Here is a 17,500-nt window from a genome sequence, read left to right as displayed (position 1 = left end):
CAGGAAATTAAATGTCTGATATGCTCAAAAATTTCTAATTTTGCTCAAAAGTTGAGAGTCTGTTTGGATTCTGCAGTCAGCACCATGACTCAGCACCGACAGTCCGTGTGGATCGTGCAGTCAGCACCGTGACTCGGCCTTTTATACTTATATTCCAACTTGAAGACGTAGTTGTTTTTGACTTATCTTTCAATATCGATCGTATTGTGTAACCGTCCCAATCAGCACTGAAACATATACAACATTTGAAAGAATTGGCTCAGAAGCCAATGAAATGGCTCCAACGTAGAATTCAGAACAAGTTGAATTCATTAAGCTTTGACAATGTCTCAAATCTCTAATTTACAAAACAGATTTTCTACCTTGTGAATTGCTTCAAACCCTAAAAACATGTCAGTCAAATGATGGTAAAATATAACTATGAGGGGAGCAGTTAGTGAGACAACAACATTCCTCCATTGCACCGTAATATTTTTATTTGTAATCTTCTACATGCATGTGTGTGTGCTGCTGTGCGTCCCTGTGTGTGTAACAAGCATAGTGTGCACGTGCTGTGTACGAGCCTAGGAGCATTTTACTAATGCTCTGTTAAAATAACAATGAAATGCTGCGTTATTGACTTTAGACCAGGTTTTTGTTGGTCAATGGCGCCATCACTTCCCACTGCCTCAAGATAGCAATACGCCCAGAATGCACCTGAACACACCTCCCTGTAAGACCAGCACGCCCAGAATGCACCTGAACACACCTCCCTGTAAGACCAGCACGCCCAGAATGCACCTGAACACACCTCCCTGTAAGACCAGCACGCCCAGAATGCACCTGAACACACCTCCCTGTAAGACCAGGTTGATTTCATACAAAGTTGTGTCTTCTACGGGAGCAGAAACTTTCGTTTCACAACCACGTAGCTCGGGGTCAGTCTACCTCAGATGGTTTAGACATTATGGGATGGTTTAGACATTATGACTGATAAGCTAAATCCTTATGGAGAAAATGAAGGGCATTTTTACATCCGGAACCACACTGTTGAGCTCTATTGTTCACATTATAGAAAAAGTTAAGTTTTCTCGAACAACAGAGAGGTAATTCTGGATCTGAGGAGAATCTGCAGTGTGTGTGTGTGTGTGTGTGTGTGTGTGTGTGTGTGTGTGTGTGTTTCTATGTATGTGCGCGCGCTGCCACCCACTTGCAGCTCAACGACCAGTCAGGCTGGAGCTTGTGTTGCTACGCTAAAAATACGCCACCACTGGGACCCTGACTGTGTGTGTGTGTGTGTGTGTGTGTGTGTGTGTGTGTGTGTGTGTGTGTGTTGCCAGAGTGAAGCTAACACAATGTGCACTCATTCAGAAGCGATAAAGCACACAGACACACCAGACACGGAGTCATGACAACACACACACACACACACACTGTTTAGAAACCGTGTCACGTCAGCGCAGTGAGAATCTCTCTGTGACACTTTTTCATAAGATGGTTTCTATCAGCGCTGTAACCAACACGGACTGATGACACACACACACATTAAAGTAGTAGACTCAGGACAATAAGTCACACACACACACACACACACACACAATGATGTCATGCAGATAAACAGGACAGGATGAGAGGGAAATGACTGGTTAGTGTGTCTGGGTGGTGAAACAAGAAGAACTGTGACACAGAGAGAGAGAGAGAGAGAGAGAGAGAGAGAGAGAGAGAGAGAGAGAGAGAGAGAGAGAGAGAGAGAGAGAGAGAGAGAGAGAGAGGGAGAGAGAGAGAGAGAGGGAGAGAGACAGAGAGAGAGACAGAGAGAGAGAGAGAGAGACAGAGAGAGAGGGAGAGAGAGAGAGAGAGAGAGAGAGAGAGAGAGAGACAGAGAGGGAGGAGAGAGATAGAGAGAGAGAGAGAGAGAGAGAGAGGGAGGGAGACAGAGAGAGAGAGAGAGAGACAGAGAGAGAGAGAGAGAGAGACAGAGAGAGAGAGAGAGACAGAGAGAGAGAGAGAGAGAGAGACAGAGAGAGAGAGAGACAGAGAGAGGAGAGAGAGAGAGAGGAGAGAGAGAGAGAGAGAGAGAGAGAGAGAGACAAAGAGAGAGGAGAGAGAGAGAGAGACAGAGAGAGAGAGGGGAGAGAGAGAGAGAGAGAGAGAGAGAGAGAGAGAGAGAGACAGAGAGAGAGAGAGACAGAGAGAGAGAGAGAGAGAGAGAGGGAGAGATAAGGACCGTAATGAAGCTGGATGGATGAAAACAGGAAGGACAGAAATAGCGATGATGACAGGATGATAGATGGAGACAGACCTGTTAAAACATCTTTTTACAGACATTTAAAATGTAAAACTTTAAAGCTGAAACGATTAGTCGGCAATTAACGTTTTAAAAGTGAATCTGCAACTATTAAACTAGAGCTGCAACTAACAATTATTTTTCAACGTGGATTATTTCCTGGATGAATGGATGAGGTGTTTGGTCTCTAAAATGTGGATCAGAGTTTCCTAAAAGTCCCAAGAGGACGTCCTCAAATGTCTTGTTCTGTCCACAACTCAAAGATCTTCAGTTTACTGTCTCAGAGGAGAGAAGACACTAGAAGATAGTCACATTTAACAAGCTGACATCACACACACACACACACACACACACACACACAAAGACACACACACACAAAGACACACAGTCAGACAGACACACACAGACAGACAGAGACACACACAAAGACACACAGAAACACACAGAGACACACACACACAGACACACACAGACACACAGACACACACACACACACACAAAGACACACAGTCAGACAGACACACAGAGACAGACAGACAAACACACACACACACACACACACACAGACACACAGAGACACACACACACACACAAAGACACACACACACACACACACACACACACACAAACACAGAGACACACACACAGACACACACACAAAGACACACAGACAGACACACAGACAGACACACACACACACACAGAGACACACACACACACACACACAAAGACACACAGACAGACACACAGACAGACACACACACACACACACACAGAGACACACACACACACACACACACAAAGACACACAGACAGACACACACACACACACACACACAGAGAGACACACACACAAACTAGAACTGTGTTTCATGCAGGACACACATACTACAAGAACTGCAGATAAAACGTCAAAGTGACAAAAATATCGAAAAACTTCAACAAAAGCTATAAAAACGTCTGGAAAAAAGTCTTTTTTCTGACGTTCGTTGGACCATTTTTTTTCGACATCTTTGTACCTTCTTTTGGGAGTTTTTCTACATTTTTTCTGATATTTTTTGCCTTTTGAAGTTGACGTTTTTTTCCGACAATTTATTCAAGGTTTTCGTCTCTTTTTTCCAACTTTTTTTTCCTACAATTCCGAGTTTATTTGGGGAAAAGAATTCAACGTTTTTGCTGACTCAAACCGATTAATCGATTGTAAAAGTCTAGTTGCTGATTAATTTAATAGTCTCTAATAATAATCTAATTAATCTTCAGCTCGATCTATCAGACGTCTCAGTAAAGACTGAGCAGATTAAAAGCTCTCACACACACGTGATTATCTACAGTGAGTTATGTTGCATCTCTCTCTCTCTCTCCCTTTTGAGTCCACAATGAAAAGACATACATTATCAAGCCCAAACCACACGTCTCCATGGTTACCGCTGTCCCCAGGCGTGCATTGTGTCGGGAGCCCGCTCGCCAAGCTGCCGACAGCGGCACAAAAGACTCTCGGGAGGAAAAGAACAACTTCACCGTCACTGAGGCCGAGTTAAAGAGACAGTTTACACCGGAGAAACGCCACGGCCGAAAACTCAAAACAAGAACACTGAACATCTGGAAAATACGGACGAGGATTAGGGCCACAAGTGGAAAATGTCTAGGGGTCCTATTTTAACGGTCTAAGTGCACGATGAAATGGAAAAAAGGGTCCGTGTGCTGGGTGCATGGTTCTAAAGGGTTGTACTTAGTGTCTTCATTAATCAGAGGGGTGTTTTGGGCGTAACATGCAATCAACCAATCAGAGATCATCTCCCATTCCCTTTAAAAGCCAGGCGCGTTTGGACCTTGGAGCATTGCTATTATGATGGAGGATTTACACCGTAATATTTTTATTTGTAATCTTCTGCGTGTGTGTGTGCTGCTGTGCGTCCCTGTGTGTGTAACAAGCATAGTGTGCACACTGTGTACGAGCCTAGGAGCATTTTACTAATGCTCTGTTAAAATAACAATGAAATGCTGCGTTATTGACTTTAGACCAGGTTTTTGTTGGTCAATGGTGCCATCACTTCCCACTGCCTCAAGATAGTAATACACCCAGAATGCACCTGAACACACCTCCCTGTAAGACCAGCACGCCCAGAATGCACCTGAACACACCTCCCTGTAAGACCAGCACGCCCAGAATGCACCTGAACACACCTCCCTGTAAGACCAGCACGCCCAGAATGCACCTGAACACACCTCCCTGTAAGACCAGCACGCCCAGAATGCACCTGAACACACCTCCCTGTAAGACCAGCACGCCCAGAATGCACCTGAACACACCTCCCTGTAAGACCAGCACGCCCAGAATGCACCTGAACACACCTCCCTGTAAGACCAGCACGCCCAGAATGCACCTGAACACACCTCCCTGTAAGACCAGCACGCCCATGGGCGCACAGCTGGGCGCAGGTGCATTTGCTATTTAAACGACGTGGACGCTAGCCGTTATTAAACTAGCACAGACACTTGCGTCGGGCTTTGTGCTGCGCCGGATGCAAGATAGGGCCCTGACACACCAACCAGACGGCCGACCGTCGGCAGTAAAGCCAGTCGAACTGATCAGTCGGGTCCCCGAGGTCCAAAAAGTTCCTCAGAACACACTGAGGAGACGCCGACCTGAGCGTACGCTCTGCACGTGCGCGAAACGTAATACGTCTCCATAGCAGCAGGCGGCGCTGCTCTGTATTGTTTCCATTAACAGTCTGATTATTTCCCAGAAAATGAAAACCGGCAGCTGATTGGACGAACGCGTCACGTGGTTCTTTTTTTCTCCGGAAATTCACAGCCAGACTGTCATGGCGGCTCGTTCAGAATACGATCTCATATTGGACTAAAATAGTTCACCGAAACGTGTTTCTGAAAACATTTTAAGAGAGAAATAGGCCGTGCAGCTGCTGATTCTGTCTTCATTTCAGATCAACAAAGGTCAGTTTAAAAGATTTTCATCAGATTTTGAGAGGCTCATCCGCTCCCCATTTCCGTGTGAGTCCCGACTGTCCTGTCTCTGACTGAACATGTCAGGTCGGCCCAAATGAAGGCCGACGGCTCCTCCAACGGACGACGGCACGGGACACACCGAACAGACTCGAGTCACCGACCTCGCCAGACGGCCCGACGCCCGATTATCAGGCTGGTGTGTCTTCTCTCATAGGATCCTTAATGCCCAAAATCTGAAAATAAGGTCAGAATTTTTATTTTAAAGCAACACTATGTAACTTTTCCCGCTTCGGTCCCCCTACAGGTTGTCTCATTGGAACTACAGCTCACCCTAAAAGTTACACAGTGTTGCTTTAAACTCACTTTAAGCTCAGATTTAAAAAAAAAAAAAAAGTCTGACCTCTGAGTTGAAAATGTCTGAATTCTGACTTTATTTCCAGATTTCGGACATTTTTCACATTGGCCCTAATCTTCTTCCGCAGGAAAAAATAAGTTATCTAAACAAACAATAATTAATAAAATAAAACAGAAATGTGAAAATGAAGTCACGATTCTGACTTTATTTTTTCAATGTTTTGTCTTTTTTTTTCTGGCTTCTGTTGCCTTTTCAGCGCTTTCTTCTGTGGTGGCTTAATGTCGATCTCACTGTAAGTGAGAAGACGTTATAAGACATGCAATAATACACTCAATTATATATTTTCCTTTTCAAAGAATATGTCGATTAACTCTACACGTCTGGTCCTTGATGTGATTCTCATTTTCCATTATTATTATTACTACTATCATTGTGGCCCTTAGTGAAACTGAGTTAGATTTGCATGATTTAATCATGTAAATGAATTATAAAAGAGAAAACAAAATATTGTACTATTTACACTGAATGTTCTTGGTGTTATTAGCAGAAAAAAGTGAGAATTAAAGTGGCTTTAGGCAACGTTTAAAGAGTAAGGACAAGGAGAAAGTCTGCCTGGTGATGTGATGGAGCTGTGCAGCGGAGATGATCCGTCACACGGACAGATGGAAAAGCAGACGGATCTCAGGCTGTGTGCGTCTTCCAGTCTCTGTATTTTTAGCGGGTCTTGACAATATTGCAATTCAAGTATCAATCGTTCACCATGGCAACAGAAACCCTGCACAGCAGCAGCGTTTAAAAACTCCCACGCCTGCAGGACGAGCTGCTTGCAGGGAGGGAGGGAGAGAAAGGGAGGGAGGGAGAGAGAGAGATGGAGGGGGGGAGAGAGAGGGAGACAGAGATAAGGAGGGAGGGAGGGAGAGAGAGGGGGGAGAGAGACAGAGAGGAGGAAAGAGAGAGAGAAAGAGAGAGAGAGAGAGAGAGAGAGAGAGAGAGAGAGAGGAGGAAAGAGAGAGAGAGAGAGAGAGAGAGAGAGAGAGAGAGAGGAGGAAAGAGAGAGAGAGAGAGAGAGAGAGAGAGAGAGAGGAGAGAGAGAGAGACAGAGAGAGAGAGAGAGAGAGAGAGAGAGAGAGAGAGAGAGAGAGAGAGAGAGAGAGAGAGGAGGAAAGAGAGAGAGAGAGAGAGAGAGAGAGAGAGAGAGAGGAGGAAAGAGAGAGAGAGAGAGAGAGAGAGGAGGAGAGAGAGAGAGACAGAGAGAGAGAGACAGAGAGGGAGAGAGAGAGAGAGAGAGAGAGAGACAGAGAGAGAGAGACAGAGAGGGAGAGAGAGAGAGAGAGAGAGAGAGACAGAGAGAGAGAGACAGAGAGGGAGAGAGAGAGATGGAGGGGGGGAGAGAGAGGGAGACAGAGATAAGGAGGGAGGGAGGGAGGGAGGGAGGGAGGGAGGGAGAGAGAGAGAGAGAGAGAGAGAGAGAGAGAGAGAGAGGAGGAAAGAGAGAGAGAGAGAGAGAGAGAGAGAGAGAGAGAGAGAAGGAAGGAGGAAGGAGAGAAGACTGCTTTTGATAGTCAAAAAAACGATAAAAAGTTCATTCTGATCAGTAGTTGGTGTTAATCCCTCAGTCACAGAAACTACAGTAGGTCGGAGATGGAGCAGGAAGAGGGTCTGTCAACTGTGATAGATGTTTAAACCGGACAGTTTGGGTCATCATCTCGCCGTTAGGCTTCAGTTTGTATATCTGCCAAACCTTAAGAATTTTTTTCCACCGAACCGAACCCTACGCTTGCACTCCGCGCGCTACGCTGGTCGACGTAATGACGGCGCCGTTGATTACGGGAAGGTGTTTACGTAGGTGGAGCGTTCAATGCAGTAGGCTGTGAGGAAGTGGAAATGGAACTGGTGAGCAGAAAAAGTGTAGTTTGGCAGAACTTTCAGTCAAAAGAAGGACATTCAAGTCCAGCTACATGTTCAATCTGCAATGCTGATTAGTCTGGTGGTGGCGAGAACCCTAAACTATACACAACATCACCGCTGTTACAACATCTGGTAGGAAACATCTGAAAGAACAGAAGTTGTGATGAAGGAATCTACAGACAGCAGCCAGAATGCAGCAACTTCAGGTACGGCAAAGGAAGGACAGTCACTGTTTACTTCATTAATGAGTTTACTGTGTTCATGGACTGAGGATGGGACGAGGATTCAGTATTCGGTTTCAGCAGAATCTTAACCAGTGGATTCGGTATTCGGCCAAATCCCAAAAATCTGGATTCGGTGCGTCCTTACTTTGGCCCAAGGTGACCCACATTTCTCCCCTGCATTTACAATTTGAAGTTCAGTCTTGGCTTAAGGGAACATGTGGGCCAGAGACGCTGGAGATCGAACAGTAAATTCAGAGTCAGAGTCAATGCAGGGGGGCATCCAAATTATTGTTAATTTTTGATTCTTTAAATATTAAATGTCTTAACAAGAATCCAACATATTATCAGATATAAATCCACACTGATGATAAGCTTACTGGCCTATAGGTAAGGTAGTAACTAAGATAGCCATGCACAGATACAGGGCCACATGTATGTTTAACATTAAAAATGATTTATGAAATCATGCCAAAAAATATTTTAACAGCTTCATATTCTATGCAAAAAAGGTATGTATAAAGGCTTTAGGCTGCCCTACACGTTATTGTAGGCCCGGTTTAATATGCAACTTCATCTTATACAACATATGTAGGAACGGGGTCTCTGCTCTGTCTCTATTTCCGTTAAGGGCTCCTTGTAGGGCTGGATGATTAATCGAAAAATGATCGTAACCGAAATTCAGAGCCTATAACCGACGTCATTTTACCAAGTCGGTTATTCTGGTCTTTTAATCCTATTAATATTTCCGCGGCCGCCCACTGTGTGTTAATGTACTTTCCCCTTAAAACATATTACGGCCACCGCGTGTGTAGTCACGTGACTCCGCCCCGTCCAGTCTGCGACCATAGGTGCTTTCTGATCAGAGAGTTAGTTAGTTTCGAGGAAAAGTACACTTCTAAGCAGTTCTAAGAACTACTCTCCCCCCAAAATCTTTCTTTCCCGTTTGCATTCCCACTCGCCGAGTGGCCATAGGGACTGGTAGGAGGGGTAAGGGAGGGATGTAACCACGGCAACGGTCTTTATAGCATCGTCACTAGACCTTAGCGCCACATACAACAACAACAGATGATGCTAATACTTGTGCACTTTTCCTATATTAAATGCACGTCCATTCTCGTAGTAATTCACGTAATGTTTTGCTCAACACAGACGGGGCTTTATTATACTCGGAACAGACCCCGCCTCGCCTGCTGCGCGTGTGTGTGTGTGTGTGTGTGTGTGTGTGTGTGTGTGTGTGTGTGTGTGTGTGTGTGTGTGTGTGTGTGTGTGTGTGTGTGTGTGTGTGTGTGTGTGTGACGGCCGGCGAGCCGCAGGACACGCTTGTGGAGTTTAACTCCGAAAAGACAGTTAACCACAGGTTCCCGTTAATCTTATGATGGACATTTATTATTTATATTCTACATTTTTAGGAAACTTTTTTTTTTACATTAAAACTTAAATTACTTTTTTATAAGACGTTTTTATTTCATTGTAAAATCTACTGCTGTAGAGTTCAGTTCAGTTGTTTGAAATATTTAATAAATAAGCATTAATTGCAATCTGTGTTAAATAATCGTTCAATAATCATAATCGAGGTAACTTGTTCGATTAATCGTGATTATGATTTTAGCCAAAATCGTCCAGCCCTAGCTCCTTGGTTTAAAACACGTTGAAGACACCTGCTTTAGACACAGTTCTGGTCTGAGTTTGCTTCAACCTTCACCGGAGTGTCCTTTAAAGTAAACACACACAGGTGTACTAATATGTAGGCCACCTGAGTGTGTGCTGGATGAGGAAGTCATCCATCACCTTCCTCCTCTCTGCTGCAGCTTTATGTAGGCCACACAGAGCCATGTAGGGCAGCGGCACGTATCTGACCCGACACCATCAACCTGCATCAAATTCAGCGGCTCTACGACGGCAGTAGGGATCAAACTGCATCAAACCAACACACACAGTGTTCTCACACTCATCTCGTAAAATATGGACGCTTGGTCAGGTGCCTTTGTCGTTCTTATCGACGCTAAAAGTCACCTTTAGCGCTATAAGTAAACGCACTTGGTTGGGACTATTGCCGTCCCTTTAGCGCTATAAGTAAACGCGCTTGGTCGGGATTATTGCCGTCCCTTTAGCGCTGAAAGTAAACGCGCTTGGTCGGGACTATTGCCGTCCCTTTAGCGCTATAAGTAAACGCGCTTGGTCGGGACTATTGCCGTCCCTTTAGCGCTATAAGTAAACGCGCTTGGTTGGGACTATTGCCGTCCCTTTAGCGCTATAAGTAAACGCGCTTGGTCGGGACTATTGCCGTCCCTTTAGCGCTGAAAGTAAACGCGCTTGGTCGGGACTATTGCCGTCCCTTTAGCGCTATAAGTAAACGCGCTTGGTCGGGATTATTGCCGTCCCTTTAGCGCTGAAAGTAAACGCGCTTGGTCGGGACTATTGCCGTCCCTTTAGCGCTATAAGTAAACACGCTTGGTCGGGACTATTGCCGTCCCTTTAGCGCTGAAAGTAAACGCGCTTGGTCGGGACTATTGCCGTCCCTTTAGCGCTATAAGTAAACGCGCTTGGTCGGGACTATTGCCGTCCCTTTAGCGCTATAAGTAAACGCGCTTGGTCGGGACTATTGCCGTCCCTTTAGCGCTATAAGTAAACGCGCTTGGTCGGGACTATTGCCGTCCCTTTAGCGCTATAAGTAAACGCGCTTGGTCGGGACTATTGCCGTCCCTTTAGCGCTATAAGTAAACGCGCTTGGTCGGGACTATTGCCGTCCCTTTAGCGCTATAAGTAAACGCGCTTGGTCGGGACTATTGCCGTCCCTTTAGCGCTATAAGTAAACGCGCTTGGTCGGGATTATTGCAGTCCCTTTAGCGCTATAAGTAAACGCGCTTGGTCGGGACTATTGCCGTCCCTTTAGCGCTGAAAGTAAACGCGCTTGGTCGGGACTATTGCCGTCCCTTTAGCGCTATAAGTAAACGCGCTTGGTCGGGACTATTGCCGTCCCTTTAGCGCTATAAGTAAACGCGCTTGGTCGGGACTATTGCAGTCCCTTTAGCGCTATAAGTAAACGCGCTTGGTCGGGACTATTGCCGTCCCTTTAGCGCTGAAAGTAAACGCGCTTGGTCGGGACTATTGCCGTCCCTTTAGTCTATAAGTAAACGCGCTTGGTCGGGACTATTGCCGTCCCTTTAGCGCTATAAGTAAACGCGCTTGGTCGGGACTATTGCCGTCCCTTTAGCGCTATAAGTAAACGCGCTTGGTCGGGACTATTGCCGTCCCTTTAGCGCTATAAGTAAACGCGCTTGGTCGGGATTATTGCCGTCCCTTTAGCGCTATAAGTAAACGCGCTTGGTCGGGACTATTGCCGTCCCTTTAGCGCTGAAAGTAAACGCGCTTGGTCGGGACTATTGCCGTCCCTTTAGCGCTATAAGTAAACACGCTTGGTCGGGACTATTGCCGTCCCTTTAGCGCTATAAGTAAACGCGCTTGGTTGGGACTATTGCCGTCCCTTTAGCGCTATAAGTAAACGCGCTTGGTCGGGATTATTGCCGTCCCTTTAGCGCTATAAGTAAACGCGCTTGGTCGGGACTATTGCCGTCCCTTTAGCGCTGAAAGTAAACGCGCTTGGTCGGGACTATTGCCGTCCCTTTAGCGTATAAGTAAACGCGCTTGGTCGGGACTATTGCCGTCCCTTTAGCGCTATAAGTAAACACGCTTGGTCGGGACTATTGCCGTCCCTTTAGCGCTATAAGTAAACGCGCTTGGTTGGGACTATCGCCGTCCCTTTAGCGCTATAAGTAAACGCGCTTGGTCGGGACTATTGCCGTCCCTTTAGCGCTATAAGTAAACACGCTTGGTCGGGACTATTGCCGTCCCTTTAGCGCTGAAAGTAAACGCGCTTGGTCGGGACTATTGCAGTCCCTTTAGTCTATAAGTAAACGCGCTTGGTCGGGACTATTGCCGTCCCTTTAGCGCTATAAGTAAACACGCTTGGTCGGGACTATTGCCGTCCCTTTAGCGCTATAAGTAAACACGCTTGGTCGGGACTATTGCCGTCCCTTTAGCGCTATAAGTAAACGCGCTTGGTCGGGACTATTGCCATCCCTTTAGCGCTATAAGTAAACGCGCTTGGTCGGGACTATTGCCGTCCCTGCTCTGCGACAGCTTTGAGAAAACAACAAACACATGACACATGAACAGCATCTCTGAGCCAATCAAAAAAGAGACAAAAGAGTCCTGGATCTTCCTGTGGAGTTATAACAGATTTTACTGTACGTCCACACCGCCGCCGACTTGAGCTGCAAAGAAGCTCTGGCCGCCCGGTCAAGGACGCTGGTCAGAAAGTCCGGGGAAGCTGTTTGAGGCTTTGGCCGCTCTGACGTAGCAGCATTCTATGTTCATCATGGAAAAAGATCAAGCAGCCACTGCACGGCCAATACACTGACACTAGAAACCTTTTATGAATGACATATATAATGACAGAATGTGTATTAGTTGTTGGTCGCAGCGGTGTCTGTTAGCAATTAGCAGCCGCCAGCTGTTGATCCGTGCAGGACTTCACCGTGAGCGGACTGTTTAGAGACCATGTGACCGGCAGGTAACGTTAACTGGTCCCTATACGCAAATATCATAAATGATAGGGAACCCAGCAACGGCCATGATGAGCTTCTCCTCCTTTTTCTCTGAACTAATGTTTTGGTAGGAACCAAAGTTTACATCGTATGTTTCTCTGGGATCAGCCAGCGTGAAGGACGTCTATATTCTGATTGGTTGCCGCTGAACCGCGTCATAGCTCATTACCATAAAGTTGACCTACTTTCAACTTTCTGATTGACGCTCTGGTCGCGCAAAACGCCCAAAACGCGACGCCGACAGATTTTCCGCTCCTTGCAGCTGAGAGAAGCAGCTTCCATTGAAAATGAATGACTTCCTGTATCTTTAGAAGATCAAGTCGGCAGCGGTGTGGACGTACAGTTAGATTTTTTACAAACGTCAGCTGACAGCTCTTTGCTTCCTGTTCGACTCCCACAACACGCCGATCTGTGCTGTTTATATTAAAAAGCTTTACTGCAGTTAAAGTCGATATCAAAGGGTACATTGTGTAAGAACGTATCCCATCTAGCGGTGAAATGAACTGATTATAACTTTCTATCCCCTCCCATTCCTCCCGACTCCTACGGTAGCTGTTTGCCAAGAACATACCATTAACATGGCCTCCAGTACGACTTTGTCCGTTCTGTATATTGTACGAGATTAATAGCAAAAGGCTGAGGTGTCAAACTCAGTTTCCCAGAGGGCCACACTGGAAAATGAGAATCACATCAAGGGCCAGACATGTAGAGTTTGTTGACATGCTTTTATTTAAGAGAAAAAGTCAAATATTTTGACTGTATTATTGAATGTCTCATATACTGTAGTGTTCTCTTTTATATTTCATATCATAAAGCCCCAAAAAAGTTCAGCAAAAAAGTTCCTCAGCCAGCGAAAAATACGTTGGAAACAGCGCCAAAAAAGTTGGAAAAAAGGCGAGAAAAAAAAGCATCACAATTGTCTGAAAAAGTGATAAAAACATCAGAAAGCGCCAAAAACTTCCGACAAAGTGGCAAAACGTTGACTAAAGCATCCAAAACGTTAAAACAAAGTGCCTAAAGCATTGGAAAAAAAAAACGCTTAAACCGCTGGAAAAGGCGTCAAAAAAAGCAACAAAAATGTCAAAAAAAGCAACAAAAATGTTGGAAAAAGCGATAAAAACTAGGTTACCCTAAATTTATTGTGAACCTTAACTGAAATGCGGGCCGGATCAAAACCTGCAAGGGGCCGGATTTGGCCTGCGGGCCTTGAGTTTGACACGTGTGCTCTACAGTAAAACACAGTCAAACTTTACACCGTTTAGCGTTAGCTGTCAGCATTTTAACCGTTTTTAATCTAGCTACTAGCTAGCGGTAGGCTAACGTTAGCTGCTGTCGAGTATAGTGTTAACTAGCTAGCGGTAGGCTAACGTTAGCTGCTGTCGAGTATAGTGTTAACTAGCTAGCGGTAGGCTAACGTTAGCTGCTGTCGAGTATAGTGTTAACTAGCTAGCGGTAGGCTAACGTTAGCTGCTGTCGAGTATAGTGTTAACTAGCTAGCGGTAGGCTAATGTTAGCTGCTGTCGAGTATAGTGTTAACTAGCTAGCGGTATGCTAACGTTAGCTGCTGTCGAGTATAGTGTTAACTAGCTAGCGGTAGGCTAACGTTAGCTGCTGTCGAGTATAGTGTTAACTAGCTAGCGGTAGGCTAACGTTAGCTGCTGTCGAGTATAGTGTTAACTAGCTAGCGGTATGCTAACGTTAGCTGCTGTCGAGTATAGTGTTAACTAGCTAGCGGTATGCTAACGTTAGCTGCTGTTGAGTATAGTGTTAACTAGCTAGCGGTAGGCTAACGTTAGCTGCTGTTGAGTATAGTGTTAACTAGCTAGCGGTATGCTAACGTTAGCTGCTGTTGAGTATAGTGTTAACTAGCTAGTGGTAGGCTAACGTTAGCTGCTGTTGAGTATAGTGTTAACTAGCTAGCGGTATGCTAACGTTAGCTGCTGTTGAGTATAGTGTTAACTAGCTAGCGGCATGCTAACGTTAGCTGCTGTTGAGTATAGTGTTAACTAGCGTCCCGTGCAGCAGTGTTTGTGTTGCCTGTATCGTCTTCAGAGCACCAGAGAGAAGAGCAGACATATCAGTGGCTCCAGATTTCGGTAGCCAGGGTTGGCAGGAAGAAGATTTTTACAAGTAAATGTTCCAGTTAATGATCCAGGCAGCACATTCTCGTCTCCCTCCTTCATTTTACAGTCCAATGGCGGCTAGAACGGCTCCGGGTCAAACATCAACATGGAATGGATTAATCTGCGTTATTTTTTCTCAGATTGATTAATCGAAATTATCGCGTTATTTTGACAGCCCTAAAAAAAAAAACTTTGTTCTTTCACAATTATGTGCTCATTCTAGAATTCATAGAATCTGCCATCATTCAGAATACATACGAGCTAGTCGCTCGAATGACGGCCGCCATGTTGCACCTCCATCTTTTAAAATACATTAGCCAAAGAGGGTCATACCTCCGTCTTTCACGCTTTTACACTCCGTGGCACCGTGACGAATGCCAGCCGGGAGATTACTCGTGACTGCCGGCAGATTTGAAAGCCTGTTAAAGATGGAGGATCTTCTAAAAAAACCCGAACCTCCGTTGCTTCTCTGCTTTGTCTTTGAAGTCTGTCACTGCCCGATGTGAGTCGAGTGCAGATGTGAGTCGCGCATGCTCAGATTTAAACTGTTTACGGCATAACGTGTCATACTGAAATTTGTGAAATCTATAAAATAACAAACGTTTCTCTTTACATACAATAACAGAAGATGGTAATCATTTCAAAAACGTTGTAGCTATCTATGACTGTTTGGTTGCTAACGTTAGCTCAAAACGCCATTCAAGTGACAGCCTTTGTTGTGTTTGATTGCTAACTTTTAGCTAGCAGTCATTTTTAAAAACGTTTTAGCTATCTATGACTGTTTGGTTGCTAAGGTTAGCTCAAAATGCCATTCAAGTGACAGCCTTTGTTGTGTTTGATTAACTTTTAGCTAGCAGTCATTTCAAAAACGTTGTAGCTATCTATGACTGTTTGGTTGCTAACGTTAGCTCAAAATGCCATTCAAGTGACAGCCTTTGTTGTGTTTGATTAACTTTTAGCTAGCAATCATTTCAAAAAACGTTGTAGCTATCTATGACTGTTTGATTGCTAACGTTAGCTCAAAACGCCATTAAGTGACAGCCTTTATTGTGTTTGATTGCTAACTTGTAGCCAGCAGCAGCAGTCATTTCAAAAACGTTTTAGCCATCTATGATTGTTTGATTGCTAACGTTAGCTCATAGACTTTGCGTTAGCTCAAAAAGCCGTTAGCATCTTGTAGGCTACTTGTCGCAAAGTGACGCATGCGCGACTCACATCTGCACTCGACTCACATCAGGCAGTGACAAAGTCTTCCACTCTCTCCTCGTCATCTTTGGAGAGTCTCTCTTAAGTTTTTCTTTTCCTAGGCCACACACAATTTCGATTAATTAATCACAGAGTCTGTAATTAATTAGATTAATTTTTTAATCGATTGACAGCCCTTGTTTTTTTTGCTAAGAATCAACTCAAAAAATTACACAATGTAGCTTTAAGTCCTGTTCGGCCTCTTTATGTTCATCTGATGAATGATTTTGTTTGGCTGATTCTCTTCGCATACTGTGACTGTAAAGCATTCCCTGCAGGCAGATAGTCTCCGACAGTGATGGAAGGTCTGCGGGACAGTCGGCGTCTCTGCTGCGGTTAATTAGGTCATCTGAGAAGGTTAACTGCTAATGCATTTAAAGATTGCCATGGTTACACTAATAAATCAATCAATGGGTCGATGGAAAACACACACACACACTCAGCCCTGCAAAACATTTGTTTGCTCCTCTTTGAACTGTAGAAAACACAAGAAAACTTGTTCCTCTTTGACTTTTAACATGTTTCTATTTAGTTCAGCTCTGTAAATTGGTTAAAATCACACACACAAAGAGCAGATTTCAATGTTTTTACTCGTCTCCTTTCACGATACATTCGTACTGCGATTTTCATTTATCGAGATTCGATATTGAGTACTACGATTTTCTTTTCCTTCTTTAACAAAATTCAAAAGTTTAATATTACACTTCTAAGATACATCTTGAGCTGCTGCCCAAGAGCTTTGGGGGAAGGACGGTATCGCTGGCGGCATGACCAGGTGCAAAACAATTGCAGAGAGCATCCAGGTTACCATCAGCAGCTGCCGGAGGTCAAAGCCCTCCAAGGAAACCATCAGCTTCATCAGGGCCGGAGAGAAGCCAGAAAGATCTTCCAGGGTAACATCAGACCTTCTGAACACAGCACAGGATTGGCAGCTGAAAGTGGACTTGGGCAGACAGCTTAAGTTCCCCCAGCATGTCATCAAGACCACCCTGAGACCTGACATTGTCTTGGTATCTGAGGCAACAAAGAACCTGGTCATGTTGGAGCTCACTGTGCCATGGGAAGACCGAATGGAGGAAGCTTTTGAGAGGAAGAGGGAGAAATATAATGGTCTCGTCAGCAACTGCCACAACCACGGTGGAGGTGGGGTGCAGAGGCTTTGCGGGGAAGTCCCTCTACATTACATTACATTACATTACATTACAATTGCTATATATCAGAGGTCACGCCTCTGGAGCAACTAGGGGTTAAGTGTCTTGCTCAGGGACACATTGGTTGATGTATTGTAGTGGGAATCGAACCCGGGTCTCTCACACCAAAGGCATGTGTCATATCCACTGTGCCATCACCACCCCCTACACTGAGAAGGGCATTTTTTTAAATGCTGCTAGGTCACAAGCTGAGGCCTGATCAACCTCAGCTGGGTCACCTGATGAGATCAGGAACATCACGATGATGATGTGCCCTAGCTTGGCATCAGAAGATGTATCATTACAAACAAAAACAAAAATAGAGACAATATATCGTGGGACATTTCTAAAAACTAACTGGTTCAAGAAGAATGAACATCACATGTCAGTCTGTCATTTATTTCATGTTTAAAGAAGAACATAACATGGATCTTCTGCTTTCGCTCCGTTTTGCTGGAAACGGATATATATGATGTAGTAGCCATCGGCGGTACCGTATACACAGAAACAACAGATACATACTGGAATCGATTCCCCCCCCCAACCCCTTATACCTAGAGCGGCACGGTGGCTCAGTGGTTAGCACTTCTGCTTCACAGCAAGCTGGCTCTTCAG

The 17,500-nt window shown here is 45.0% G+C and overlaps 1 protein-coding gene across 1 annotated transcript in view; it reads right to left on the bottom strand.

Moving 5' to 3' along the window:
- Positions 1-17,500, bottom strand: part of LOC116056251 (spectrin beta chain, non-erythrocytic 1) — a 197,380-nt gene that overhangs the window by 133,400 nt on the left and 46,480 nt on the right. The gene's annotated exons all lie outside the window — the stretch shown is intronic.

This window comes from Sander lucioperca, chromosome 15, assembly GCF_008315115.2.
Source record: "Sander lucioperca isolate FBNREF2018 chromosome 15, SLUC_FBN_1.2, whole genome shotgun sequence".
NCBI classification, from domain to species: Eukaryota; Metazoa; Chordata; class Actinopteri; order Perciformes; family Percidae; genus Sander; species Sander lucioperca.
Note: the sequence above shows the minus strand (reverse complement) of the source record. Positions and strands in the feature narration are given on the sequence as shown.